A 13,661-nucleotide genomic window follows, 5' to 3' on the forward strand; every position below is an offset into this window, starting at 1 on the left:
CCAGATGTGTGACCTGCCTTCCTCAGAGGGAAGGAACAACCTCCAAATTTAGGGTGGTCCTGCCCTTAAGTACAGCCAGAGGGCAGGCACCCCATTGTCCAAGCTACAACAGGATGTACCACCCCCTGCTGTCACTCAAGTATAGCTGTCACTCAAGTACAGTACCAAAGGTGAAGGGGAAAACCCCATAGCAACTACTGGCAGGCCTGTAAATACCAGGGTTTACTGCCAGGCCATTGGGTAGAATAGTAGCCAGGAGGTACCCCGCTACAATTATATCAAAATAAAACACAGCACAGTGTGTTTACCCCTTATTATATCACAATAAAACACAGCACAGTGTGCTTATCCCATTATTATATCACAATAAAACACAGCATAATGGGATTATCCCATTATTATATCACAATAAAACACAGCCTAATGTGATGGTCGCCCCATGAAGGGTTAATGGGACATTCCCAGGCTGTCCACATGTAAGTAGTACAATGGTCACTGTTTAGTGGAAGCAGCTGGACTTGGAGCTGCCTCTGCTGGAGATTAGCTGAGATTCCTCGGTTGATTCATGGTTTGCAGTTGCTTTATCTCTGGTCCAAACTGAGAACCTGATACTGTGGTCACCAGGTCTTGGATAAACCTTGACAAGCTGGAGACCAATTGGCTCAGCTGTAATGGAGAACCCTGCCATGTAAAATTGTTCAATTGCACGGGGCTTTTACCTTTCACAAGTCTCTCTGTGTGGGAAGAATGCCAGCAATGTCTGCCACTTTTTAAATGTATGTATGTATGTATGTCTTTATTTATATAGATAGGTATGTTAATGCGAGATTCAGTTTTGCACATCTTAAATATACGTGTAGCAGGGTTCCCCCTGGCACCCCTTACCTCCGCTGGAGACCCCCGCGGCATGTCAGTGAGCTGCGGAGGCGAGCGCATCGCCGGGAGCTCCCGGCGGAATCTGCTACAGGGCGCCACCATCTTGCATGAGGTCGCGCATGCGCAGTGAAGTCGCGCATGTGCAATATAGCTCCAGGAGAGCGGCGGCCATGTTAGGGGTGGCGCGATCATAGGTACAGGGTGTTGCGCATGCGCAGAAGTGGCGCTCTGTAGCCTAGGGCCTCTCAGAGTTTGCGCATGCGCAGACAGAGCCTGCGGCACCCATTACAAGTTCGCTCATGCGCAGTGGAGATCGCGCACGCGGCCCCAATAGAAAGGTGGTCCGCAAAGGACTACAAGCCCCAGGATGCATAGGGGCATGCACACACCTGACGCCAGGGAGCCAATGGAGTAGCCAGATCTCCAGAGACACAAAGATACATTTGGCGCGCAGAGGAAGGAAGGTCAGTCAGAGCTGGGAGCAGGTTAGGAGAGGTTGTATGTGCAGGGAGCAGTAGCCCCATCACTAGGCAAGATTACCCCCCTATGACCAAGTTAGTTTTTGAGCTATACCATAGATTGTGGTTTCTACAGGGATAGGCCCTTAGGTAGGGACCTTGCCCCTTTAGTTATTTGCTAAGTTCAGGGACACAGTCCATCTGCTGCGCAGCCCTGATCATCGTATCTGGGATCAGACACCACTCAAGATAGAGACTATGTGTATGGTGGGATCATCCATAGGGGGACCATCCTATTTGAAGGAGGACGCCATCACTGATGCTACGGTTCAGGAAGCAGACGGATCCTCTTTCTGTGGTTCTGCTGTACCCAGGTGCAGGATCCCCGGGCAGGTATCAGTCACCAAGTGCACCAACAATACACCTCATCTAGTGGGCAGTGCTGTCTCACACTGGGGTGGGGTTGCGGGACTCTTGGGCACTTCAGTATATGGTGTGGGTTACGGCCCAGTGAGGCCAGTGTTACAGGGTGACACTCACACAGTTGATGTATGTTGTTATGTTCTTTATATGTGTTACGCCGGTACTGCCTGCAGACCAGACCCGTCCCTTCTACTGAGGTGAGGAATGTATATGGGCACGCACCCGCAGCAAAAGGAGCGTGTCCGGAGTGTGGTGATTTTGCCGTTGCCAGGCCAGGTGACGTTTAGCTAGCAATACTTGCCGGTACCGGTGTAGAAGTGCCGTCGTCGTTGCCGTTTTAGCCAAGGTCAGGGATTGGAGAATTCCGGAAGGTCGTTGTCCAAGCAGGGGTCGAGAGCCAGAGAAGGACGTCCGCCAAACCAAGTCGTAACCTGAGTGAATGAGAGAGAGAATGCCAGAATAGTGATCCTAGTGGAAACTATGTCGAGCAATGACTGAATGGCAGGACAGGCAATATAAAGCGTGGCTGACCAATAGGAAGAGGAGGCAGGCCTGGAGGAGTGCATGGAGCTGTCCTGGATAGGCTGTCCAAAGGAGGATACAGGTGAGCAGTCTTTATGCCTGATTGATCCTTGTGTGTGTGTTGGGGGCGGAGCCTCACTGCAGGAGCAGTGAATAAATTAAGAGAGTCCTGCGCGTGCTCTGTAACAGAGACGGGCGCGCGCTCGTAAACGGTAGCAGCCGCATGAGAGAGGGAAGATCCCGCAGGAGCGTGAGACCGCAGAGGACGACGGGGAACCCCCAGAGCCGCCGGAGGTAAGTGACGCCAGCGAGGAGTGCGCGCCACGGCAGCGGGGGTTAATGAAGGTGAGGAGGGACCAGGGCGCGGGTGCCGCGATCCCAGAGTCCTCACAGTACTCCCCCCCTTCAGGATCGGCTTCAGGACGATCCTTCCATGGTTTTGATGGAAACTTCTTTCGGAAGCGTTTGAGGAGTCCTGGAGCATGAATATCTTTCAGGGGTACGCATGACCTCTCTTTGGGTCCAAAACCTTTCCAGTGGACCAAGAAGTGAACTTTACCTCTCGAAAGATGGGAATCCAGTAAAGCCTGTATCTCGTACTCTTCGTTACCCTGTACCATCACAGGATCTGGTTTAGAAGTGTGGTCCGGAAAGAGGCTACTGGAGATGAATGGCTTGAGAAGCGAGGTGTGAAAGACATTCGGAATCTTCATGCTTTGAGGAAGTTGGAGTCGGAAGGAAACTGGATTTACCTGCTCCATGATGGAAAAGGGACCCAGAAACCTAGGAGCCAATTTGAGGGAAGGAGTTTTGAGATGGATGTTCTTGGATGATAGCCAAACCTTGTCCCCGGGTTTGTAGTTGGGTGCCGGACGACGGTGACGATCAGCATGGGTTTTAGCTGTCAAGGATGCTTTTTGTAGTGCAGATTGGATTCTGGACCAAGAGTCTTGTAGGATCGCAATATGCTCGTCCACGGCTGGTACTCCAGAGGAGTCTTTAGCAATCGGTAGGCGAGCCGGATGGAATCCGTAGTTGATAAAGAAGGGGTCTCATGGGTAGACTCATTCCTGGAAGAATTAAAAGCGTACTCAACCCAGATAAGTAATTCTGCCTAGTCATCCTGAGAATTAGAGACAAAGCACATTAAGTATTTCTCGAGGGATTTATTAACCCTCTCGGTCTGTCCGTTGGATTGGCGGTGATATCCAGAAGAAAAGGAAGATGAGATACCCAGTCTCTTGGTGAAATTCCTCCAGAATTTGGAGACGAACTGGGAGCCCCGATCAGACACGATGGATGTGGGAATCCCATGGATACGGAAAATCTCTTTGGAGAAAATATCAGCCAGGGCGGGTGAGGAGGGTAATCCTTTGAGAGGAATAAAATGTGCCATCTTGGAAAACCGGTCCACTACCACAAGAATGGTGTTCATGCCATTCGACCTAGGCAACTCCACAATAAAATCCATCGATATATGGGACCAGGGACGCTCCGGAATGGGTAAGGGTAAGAGAAGACCCTGAGGTTTCTGAAGAGGAATTTTGTTACGTGCACATACCGGACAGGACCGTGTAAATTCAAGAATGGTTTTAACCATATTGGGCCACCAGAAAGTGCGACGGATGAGATCCAACGTCTTCTTGAATCCTGGATGCCCTGCCGAGCGGACGGCATGTCCCCATTCCAGTACCTCAGGAACGAATCTGGGCTCTACGTACAAAGAGTCTTTCGGAACCTCAAGACCGGCCGGAAGATGTTTTTGTGATTTAATGATCTTCTCAAGATTCTTGAACGCCACAGCCGCAATGATCCTTTGTTTAGGAAGGATGGACTCGGTGGTCTTTTCCGGTCTCTCTTCAGAAGAGTATTGCCTGGAGAGGGCATCCGCTTTGACGTTCTTTGTGCCGGGAATATATGAGAGAACAAAATTAAATCTGGAGAAAAATAACGACCATCGGGCTTGGCGAGGACCTAAACGACGGGCATTCTCAATGTACAATAGGTTTTTATGGTCCGTGAGAATAATGAATGGCTCTTTTGACCCCTCCAGAAGATGTCTCCATTCTTGAAGAGCCATCTTGACGGCCAAAAGTTCCCTATTGCCCACGTCCTAATTTCTTTCTGCAGGAGAAAACTTTTTGGAGAAAAACCCGCAAGGGTGAAGTTTGTCCTGGGGAGAACATTTCTGAGAGAGAACCGCACCTGCCCCACAGTCCGAAGCATCAACCTCTAGGGTGAATGGGAAATTAGTGTTCGGATGTCGAAGGATGGGAGCGGAGACAAAGGCTTGTTTCAGCGTTTGGAAAGCCGAGACTGCCTCTGGTGACCAAGATGAAGGATCTGCCCTTTTTTGGTCAGTGTAGTGATAGGAGCGATGATAGTAGAAAAATTACGGATACATTTCCGGTAATAGTTGGAAAAACCTAAAAATCGTTGAATGGATTTGAGGGAATTGGGTTGCGGCCAATCCATGACGGCTTTCAGCTTCTCTGGGTCCATGGCTAAGCCTCTGTTGGAGATAATATACCCAAGAAAGGAAGTGGTAGACTGGTGAAAAAGGCATTTCTCCATTTTAGCATATAACCGGTTCTCTCGGAGGCGTGAAAGCACAAACTTTGTGTGAATGATATGATCCTGTAAGTTTTGGGAAAAAATAAGAATGTAATCTAGGTAGACAATGACAAAACGATTGAGAACATTCCGAAAGATGTCATTAATAAAGTCCTGAAAAACTCCTGGTGCATTGCACAAACCGAAGGGCATCACTAGGTATTCGTAGTGTCCACTACGGGTGTTGAAAGCAGTTTTCCATTCAGGTTGTATGCCCCACGGAGGTCAAGTTTGGTAAAGAGATTGGCCCCCTGAAGTCTGTCGAAGAGTTCGGAGATGAGTGGGAGTGGATAACGATTTTTCACCGTAATATGGTTCAGACCCCGGTAATCAATACATGGTCTGAGAGTACCATCCTTCTTCTTGACGAAGAAGAATTCGGCCCCCGCGGGAGAGTTGGAATGACGTATAAAGCCCCGCTTAAGGTTCTCACGAATATATTCGTCCATGGCTTCCATCTCGGGCAACGAGAGAGGGTAAGATTTGGCCTTTGGCAAGGTGTATCCGGGTACCAGGTCAATCGGACAATCGTAGGAACGATGAGGAGGTAGGAGCTCAGACTGCGTCTTGCTAAAAACGTCCAAAAATTCAGCGTAAGGAGAAGTTAACTCCCTCTGAGGATTGGATGTGTTAGCTAAAAGAAAGGACGGTCGCTCCGTAGACACTGAAGATTCTTCTGACCTTGACCTCCAGTCAATGGGATTAGGAGATACCCAATCGATGAGCGGATTGTGCTTCTGTAACCAGGGCAGTCCGAGCGTAATCGGTGTACCCAGGGCATGAATCACGTCAAAGCCTAGAGTCTCTTCGTGGGAATGAGTAGAAAGGGTGATAGGTCCGGTCTCCAAGGAGATATATGCCGGAGTGAGAGGACGATTATCTATCCCGACCAAGGCAACGGGGGAGTTCTTCTTGGAAAGTGGGATCTGATTTTGTTCAGAAAATGTCTGATCCATGAAGTTCCCTCCTGCGCCGGAATCGATAAAAGCTGCTGTGGAGGTACGGAAGGTAGGACCAGAAAGGGAAACGGGAATGGTCAATCTTTTGGGCAGTTCCCTTCTGAGTAGAGGGCAAGGAAATTTAGCACCCAGAAAGCGCCCCTTCGTACTCACTGGGTTTGGTCATTTCCTGAAGGTGGTGGATTGTCACGGGTACGCTGTTGAGAAGATCCGCAATGAAGGCACGACTCTCCGGCTGAGCGAAGCTGTCGCAAGGGCACCTGAGGTTGTTGGACTCTGAGTTGCATCGGCTCTGGAGCTTCCAGCGCAGGCAGCGGAGAGAAAGCGGGTCTCGGGGTAGTAGAAAACCTGGAGAAGGAAGCACGAAAAGGCGTAGACCGGGATTGCTGACGCTGAGCGCGGCATACCTGAAGGCGCTGATCCATATGATTGGCCAGGGTGGTGAGGTCCTCCAGCAGTCCTGGCCTGGGTTGAGAGGCGAGTTCATCCGTCAGGGAATCCGATAGGCCATTCCAGAAGACGGAGACTAAGGCCTCCTGACCCCAACGAGTCTCAGCTGCTATGGTCCTGAATTCCAAGGCATATTGGGCCACAGGCCAACGTCCCTGTGTAAGGTGCAGCAAGGAATCAGAAGCAGTTTCTTGTCGTGCGGGGGTATCGAAGACCTGTCGAAAGTCACGTCTGAAGGCTGCGTAATCTCGGGTAATCTCAGGTCGCAGTTCCCAGATCGGGGAAGCCCATGCCAGTGCATTACCTGTGAGCAGACTGTATACATAAGCTACCTTTTTCCGACCAGTAGAATACAGTTGCGGAGCCATCTCGAACTGGATCTCACACTGGTTGAGAAAGCCGCGGCAAGCGTGGGGATCCCCTGCGTAGGGCTTCGGAGCCGGAATCTTCAGAGCTGAGGACAAAGTGGAAGTAGAATCTGACTGCGCCGGGTCAGGTGGTGCCTGTAGAGATAGGTCCTGTACCTGTTCGGAGAGGAGAACCATTTGATCCGTTAAGGCCTGGATTTGTTGATACATGGCCGCCATCATAGAGTCCACATCAGTCTGGTCTGCGTCTTGTGGGCTCGACATAATGTTACGCCGGTACTGCCCGCAGACCAGACCCGTCCCTTCTACTGAGGTGAGGAACGTATATGGGCACGCACCCGCAGCAAAAGGAGCGTGTCCGGAGTGTGGTGATTTTGCCGTTGCCAGGCCAGGTGACGTTTAGATAGCAATACTTGCCGGTACCGGTGTAGAAGTGCCGTCGTCGTTGCCGTTTTAGCCAAGGTCAGGGATTGGAGAATTCCGGAAGGTCGTTGTCCAAGCAGGGGTCGAGAGCCAGAGAAGGACGTCCGCCAAACCAAGTCGTAACCTGAGTGAATGAGAGAGAGAATGCCAGAATAGTGATCCTAGTGGAAACTATGTCGAGCAATGACTGAATGGCAGGACAGGCAATATAAAGCGTGGCTGACCAATAGGAAGAGGAGGCAGGCCTGGAGGAGTGCATGGAGCTGTCCTGGATAGGCTGTCCAAAGGAGGATACAGGTGAGCAGTCTTTATGCCTGATTGATCCTTGTGTGTGTGTTGGGGGCGGAGCCTCACTGCAGGAGCAGTGAATAAATTAAGAGAGTCCTGCGCGTGCTCTGTAACAGAGACGGGCGCGCGCTCGTAAACGGTAGCAGCTGCATGAGAGAGGGAAGATCCCGCAGGAGCGCGAGACCGCAGAGGACGACGGGGAACCCCCAGAGCCACCGGAGGTAAGTGACGCCAGCGAGGAGTGCGCGCCACGGCAGCGGGGGTTAATGAAGGTGAGGAGGGACCAGGGCGCGGGTGCCGCGATCCCAGAGTCCTCACAATATGCACGTAGTAAACTGTTTAACCATAACCAGTGTATGTGGTTACTATATGTGGGTCCTGTGTCAGGGGTTATTCTATTCTCTAGGATCCTGCACAGGTGAAGGCGCTGTTATATTGTGAGTATCGTTCCAGGATACACCCCAGGTTCCCATCAGCGGAGGCTCAGGCCTCCTGTGAGCCTGACAGGTATTGCACCACACCTGGTAATGCATGTAGATTTCCCCACAGTGTCCCTATCTGCGAATGGGGGTGCGGGGGGGGGGGGTTGTGTTACAATTTGGAGGTGCTGCTGAGATTCAGACCTGGGGTGCCCTATTCAGTAATCAAATTGTTCAATTTAATTTCTAATGTTTGTGCCCTCAAGGCAGGAGGTCCACACATGAACCATGAAGATTAGCGCGACTCCCAACTGCCTGGTTGCTGTAGGCGGAGTTCCTGCTTGCTCATCCGTGCTAGACATCCAGGAGCATGTTCGGAAAATCCCCGGCCTGGCTTGTGCTTGGGTAATAGGGAGAAGGTATGATTCCCTCTGTCAATAGAGTACTATAATAATGAATGTAGGCCATGCCATATGTGAGGAAGATGGCCCCCAATTCTTAATCTGCCCGAGGGTTCGACCGATGAGTGCACATTTATCTGTCCTGACCTAGCAGTTTCTTTGGCTCCCTCAACCGTGAATGCTAAGTGAATGCTAACAGTGAGTCCCGCGTAGCAGGGTGCATCCCGCCAAGTCTGGAGGGCGTGTGCAGCTGGCCGCCAGGCTGCGCAAAAATGTTTTGCAGAAACCTGTCCAAGTTTGGCGCGAAAACCAGAGCCCGCCCCCGCGATGTCAGTGGCTCAGCGCAAAGCCAGAACCACTCCTTGATAGAATGTGTGAGCTTCAATCAGCAACTTCTGTTCCCCCTAAGAAAGGTACAGGATGCAGCGAACTGCACCCTCAGTTGTATAGAGCCTGGCGAGCACAAGACGTGGACGTACTCTTTCTTTTGTGTCTGTGCTTACAAAAAGGTTTGCACATTTATGATGGTATGGACGTTAACCTATTTCCGTTACTCATGGATATCCAGGTGACAAAGGTGGACGAGGAGGTGTACGCACAATGCTGCAGTATCAAATTTGACTGCCCAAGAGGCAAAGTGACCTGGGGACCCAAGTGTGCCTGCTGCGGGACACAGTTTCTGGAGCCCATGCTGCTACGGCCTACGGAACCTGCAAAGAAAGATGCGACTGACCCCCTTACTGGGCCGGTCGATGCTGTTAACCAACCTACCTCAATAGCAAAAGTTTTGGAGGGCACGTGCACCCTAACTATGTTTCCAGACTCGGTTCCAGACTCTATCATTCACAAAATGAGCAATGTGGGATAATCTTGTGTGTGTGATTATCTGATGCATTGTGTGGGATAATCGTGTGTGTGTGTGTGTGTGTGTGTGTGTGTGTGTGTGTGTGTGTGTGTGTGTGTGTGTGTGTGTGTGTGTGTGTGTGTGTGTGTGTGTGTGTGTGTGTGTGTGTGTGTGTGTGTGTGTGTGTGTGTGTGTGATTATCTGATGCATTGTGTGGGATAATCTCGTGTGTGTGTGTGATTATCTGATGCATTGTGTGGGATAATCTTGTGTGTGTGTGTGTGTGATTATCTGATGCATTGTGTGGGATAATCTCGTGTGTGTGTGTGTGTGTGATAATCTAATGCATTGTGTGGGATAATCTTGTGTGTGTGATTATCTGATGCATTGTGTGGGATAATCTCGTGTGTGTTCTTCCCCGCAGGTGTCCCCCGTGGGTCCGCAGGTGGTACCCATGAGCGGTCGGGGTCATCGGGTGGTACCGGTGGTGTCCGGGTGTCCTCAGGTGGTCTCCATGGGTCCCCGCTGCCCTACGGTAGAAATCCTGTATGTAAAAAATAAAACATGTCATACACTTCAATCAATACAGCCTCCCCCCCCCCCCCCACCATCACCAAATACATACTGAACAATAATTGGCAAAATAACTATTATCCAGATATGGATAATAGATTATTTGCCCATGATTAAACACATTAACCAGCATAAATAAAGTAAATAAAACCGTTCTACTTACCCCTTGCAATATGAAGGGCGTCCTCGTCAGGATACTGCAAGGTCCCTGTCCTCCGTTGCCTGAAAAATACATTGCAAAATACATTCTAATGTCCCCTAGCCCCTTAATCACCTTAGCGGTTAATAACCGTGAAAGTAAGGGGGTTAACCCACTCTCTGCCATTACCCACCCTGGAGGCCTAACCACCCTCCTCAGGCAATGACCCCCACCCTTCACTCATTCATTTGTACAGTGAGTACATCATGCCCATATTATTTTTATATATATATATATATATATATATATATATATATATATAGTGAATAAATGAGAACAAGGCACTCCGTCAGGTAGATATAGGTGGGTGCTAATCCTATATAAATCAAATAGGCTATACGATACCGTGTAAGCAGATATCTGAGGCAGCACTCCAGTAGATAGTCAAAAAAAGGTATTTAATGTCACATTAAATACCTTTTTTTGACTATCTACTGGAGTGCTGCCTCAGATATCTGCTTACACGGTATCGTATAGCCTATATATATATATATATATATATATGATTAACCAATATACAAAGAAATGATTAAACACAGCACATAGCAAAATCAAATACAGCACATCTCAAAATCAAATACAGCTGCGGCCGCCTTTATCCTAAGGCGGCCGTAGCCGCACCGCTCTGATAACCGCGGCCAGACGCGGTCTGTTTTGTTTTTTTCCGGAGCGGTTTGCGATATGTTATCGCTCTGATTTTTAGCGCTGGCCACAATACTGCAATACCGTCTAAAAACTCAGACGGGCGATCACGAGCTGTTGTCTTAAAAGTCTAATAGCTATTCAACCTACAGTACAGCCTTACATTTTCTGCAGGTCTGTGTGTGTGCGCGCAGTAATTGTAAATTTGAAGATTTATACAGTATTACAAAAATATAACGTCGCGTCTTCTTCGAATATAAAATTATCACATTTCTACAGAAATAAAGTCAGCACTCAGAGAGTATTTCACCCTCAATACTGACTCAATCTCCTCCCCAACGGTGCTATGGGAAGCCCATAAGGCAACAATCAGAGGAACCCTTATCTCCATTGCATCCCACAGAAAAAGAGCCAAAACAAAGTCCATTAAAGACTTAACAGACACACTTTTAGAGTTAGAACACTGACACAAAACCAAACCTTCAAAAAATATATACAAAATATTAACTTCCAGAGAGGAACTTAAGCAGATACAATTAGAGGATGTAGAAAAATCACTACGATGGACCAACCAAAAATATTACGATAAGGGTAATAAGGCCGATAGACTTTTAGCTAGCAAATTAAGAGGTATACAGAAGAGATCACAGATTACAGCCATTAAAGGCAGGTCTGGTGAGACTATATACAGTGATAAAAAAATCGCAGAGGAATTTACCGCATTCTATACAGAGCTCTACAATCTTAAAATGAAAGGTGACAACCTTACCGGTACAAGTACCGAAATAATTAAGGACTATCTTTCTAATTGCCAACTTCCAAAACTTACGGAAGAAGAAATTCAAGTACTCAATGCAAAAATAACAAAAAAAGAACTGACAGATGCAGTAAAAACGTTAAAAGTATCCAAGGCCCCTGGCCTGATGGCTTCTCCAATACCTACTACAAACGGTTCCTCCCAATCCTATCCACTCATCTCTTAACATTATTCAACTCATTTATGGAAGGAACCCCAATCCCGCCGTCTATGACTAACGCCTGTCTGGCCATAATACATAAAGACGGAAGAGACCCATTGCAATGTGGGAACTACCGCCCCATCTCTCTATTAAATAACGATCTTAAACTGTACAGTAAGATCCTCGCCAACCGGTTGAACCCAATTCTACCTAGGTTGATAAATATCAACCAAGTGGGCTCTGTCCAAAATAGACAGGCCTCCGACAACACCCGCAAAATTATAGATATTGTCGACCATGTCCACCTCACAGGCGCCAAGGCAGTCTTGTTAAGCCTCGATGCAGAGAAGGCGTTTGACAGAATTGATTGGCTATTTCTAGATCAAACAATGCAGAAATTCGGTTTTAACGACTCATTCCTAGGAGGAGATCGGGCACTCTATTGCAGTCCCACAGCAATGGTCAAACTCCCGGGGGGATCCGCGAAAACTTTTGTGATAAAAAATGGCACTAGACAAGGATGCCCCCTGTCCCCTCTCCTTTTTGCCCTAACAATTGAACCCCTGGCATCAAGAATACGAGACAGTGCCGATATCCAAGGCATCTTAATTGGGAAAACTAACTACAGAATATCGCTGTTTGCCGATGATATCATTCTTACCCTATCACATCCCCATACCTCCCTCCCCAATCTGCATAAGGAATTAACTGACTTTGGTAAGATATCAGGCTATAAAATAAACAGCGACAAGTCAGAAGCCCTGAATCTTAATCTATCGGAGTCAGAAATACAATTACTAAAATTAAATTTTAATTATTGGTGGAACCCATCATACATAAAATACCTGGGAGTAAATGTATCTAAGGACTACCACTCTTTATACCGATACAACTACCCTCTCCTTTTTGAAAAAATCAGAAAGGACATGGATAAATGGGAAGATTATAAAATATCGTGGATCTGGAGAATGATCTCAGTTAAAATGAACATACTCCCCAGATTATTATACTTTTTTCAGACACTCCCGATCCGAGTTCCTGGGTCAGTATTAAAAGATATTCAAAATAGAATATTTAAATTTATATGGCAAGGAAAAAGACCATGGGTCGCAAGATCAGTACTAACGTCGCCAAGGGCAAGAGGAGGTATGGGAGTGCCAGACATCTTAAAGTACTACCAAGCAGCCCAATTAAAAAAAGCTGTTGAGTGGAATTCGGACCCGGACCAGCTTTGCTGGCTAAAGGTTGAGTCACAATACGCCAAAACGCCCTCTTTGCTAGCGGGTCTGTGTGCCATGGACAGAAGCGACAGGGTGGCCGGCAGGTTCAAATTGGGACAACGAGGCACACATGGGACATATGGCAAAAGACTAAAACCAAATTCCAGCCTTCGACGCCTGGTTCACAACTTACGCCATTGTATAACAACCCAGAGTTCCCCCCAGGTTGCGAGACAAAGCAATTTGAGCAATATAAAAATAAGGGGATCAGAGCGGTGGGCGACCTATTGAACGATAGGAAGTTCCTGAGCTTCCAAGAATTACGCATTAAATTTGAAGCTCCAGAACTGGATGCATTTAAGTTCCTCCAAATTTGGCACTTCCTACAAAAACTGTCCCCCACATTAGAATTTCCACCTCTCACAAAGTTTGAAAAACTGTGTCAGGAGAACACACACCAAAAGGGTGTGGCTCAGTGAGTAAAGACACTGACTGGCACTGAGTTTAAAGCAGAGGAGCCTGGTTCAATTCCTGATGTCGACTCCTTGTGACCTTGGGCAAGTCACTTTATCTCCCTGTGCCTCAGGCGCCAAAAACATAGATTGTAAGCTCCAAGGGGCAGGGACCTGTACCTGCAAAATGTCTCTGTAAAGCGCTACGTAAAACTAGCAGCGCTATTCAAGAACATGCTATTATTATTATTATTATTATTATTATTATATCTCAAATTTACACTGAACTGGAGAAACCAGTGAATCCAACCACACATGATTATATGTTCAAATGGTCAGCGGAATTAAATATAGATATAGAGAGAGAGGACTGGGAGGAAATATGGGACTCGGCATCAGGAACTTCCGTATGTACCACAACCAGGGAAAACATATATAAGATAATGTTCCACTGGTACCTCACACCAGTGAGATTGAAACAAATCTACTCTCTGGCTTCTGATCTTTGCTGGAGAGGCTGTGGACAAAAAGGGGACATGGCCCATATTTGGTGGCTATGTCCAGGAATTCAG

This window comes from Ascaphus truei, chromosome 4 (assembly GCF_040206685.1).
Source record: "Ascaphus truei isolate aAscTru1 chromosome 4, aAscTru1.hap1, whole genome shotgun sequence".
Lineage (NCBI taxonomy): Eukaryota > Metazoa > Chordata > Amphibia > Anura > Ascaphidae > Ascaphus > Ascaphus truei.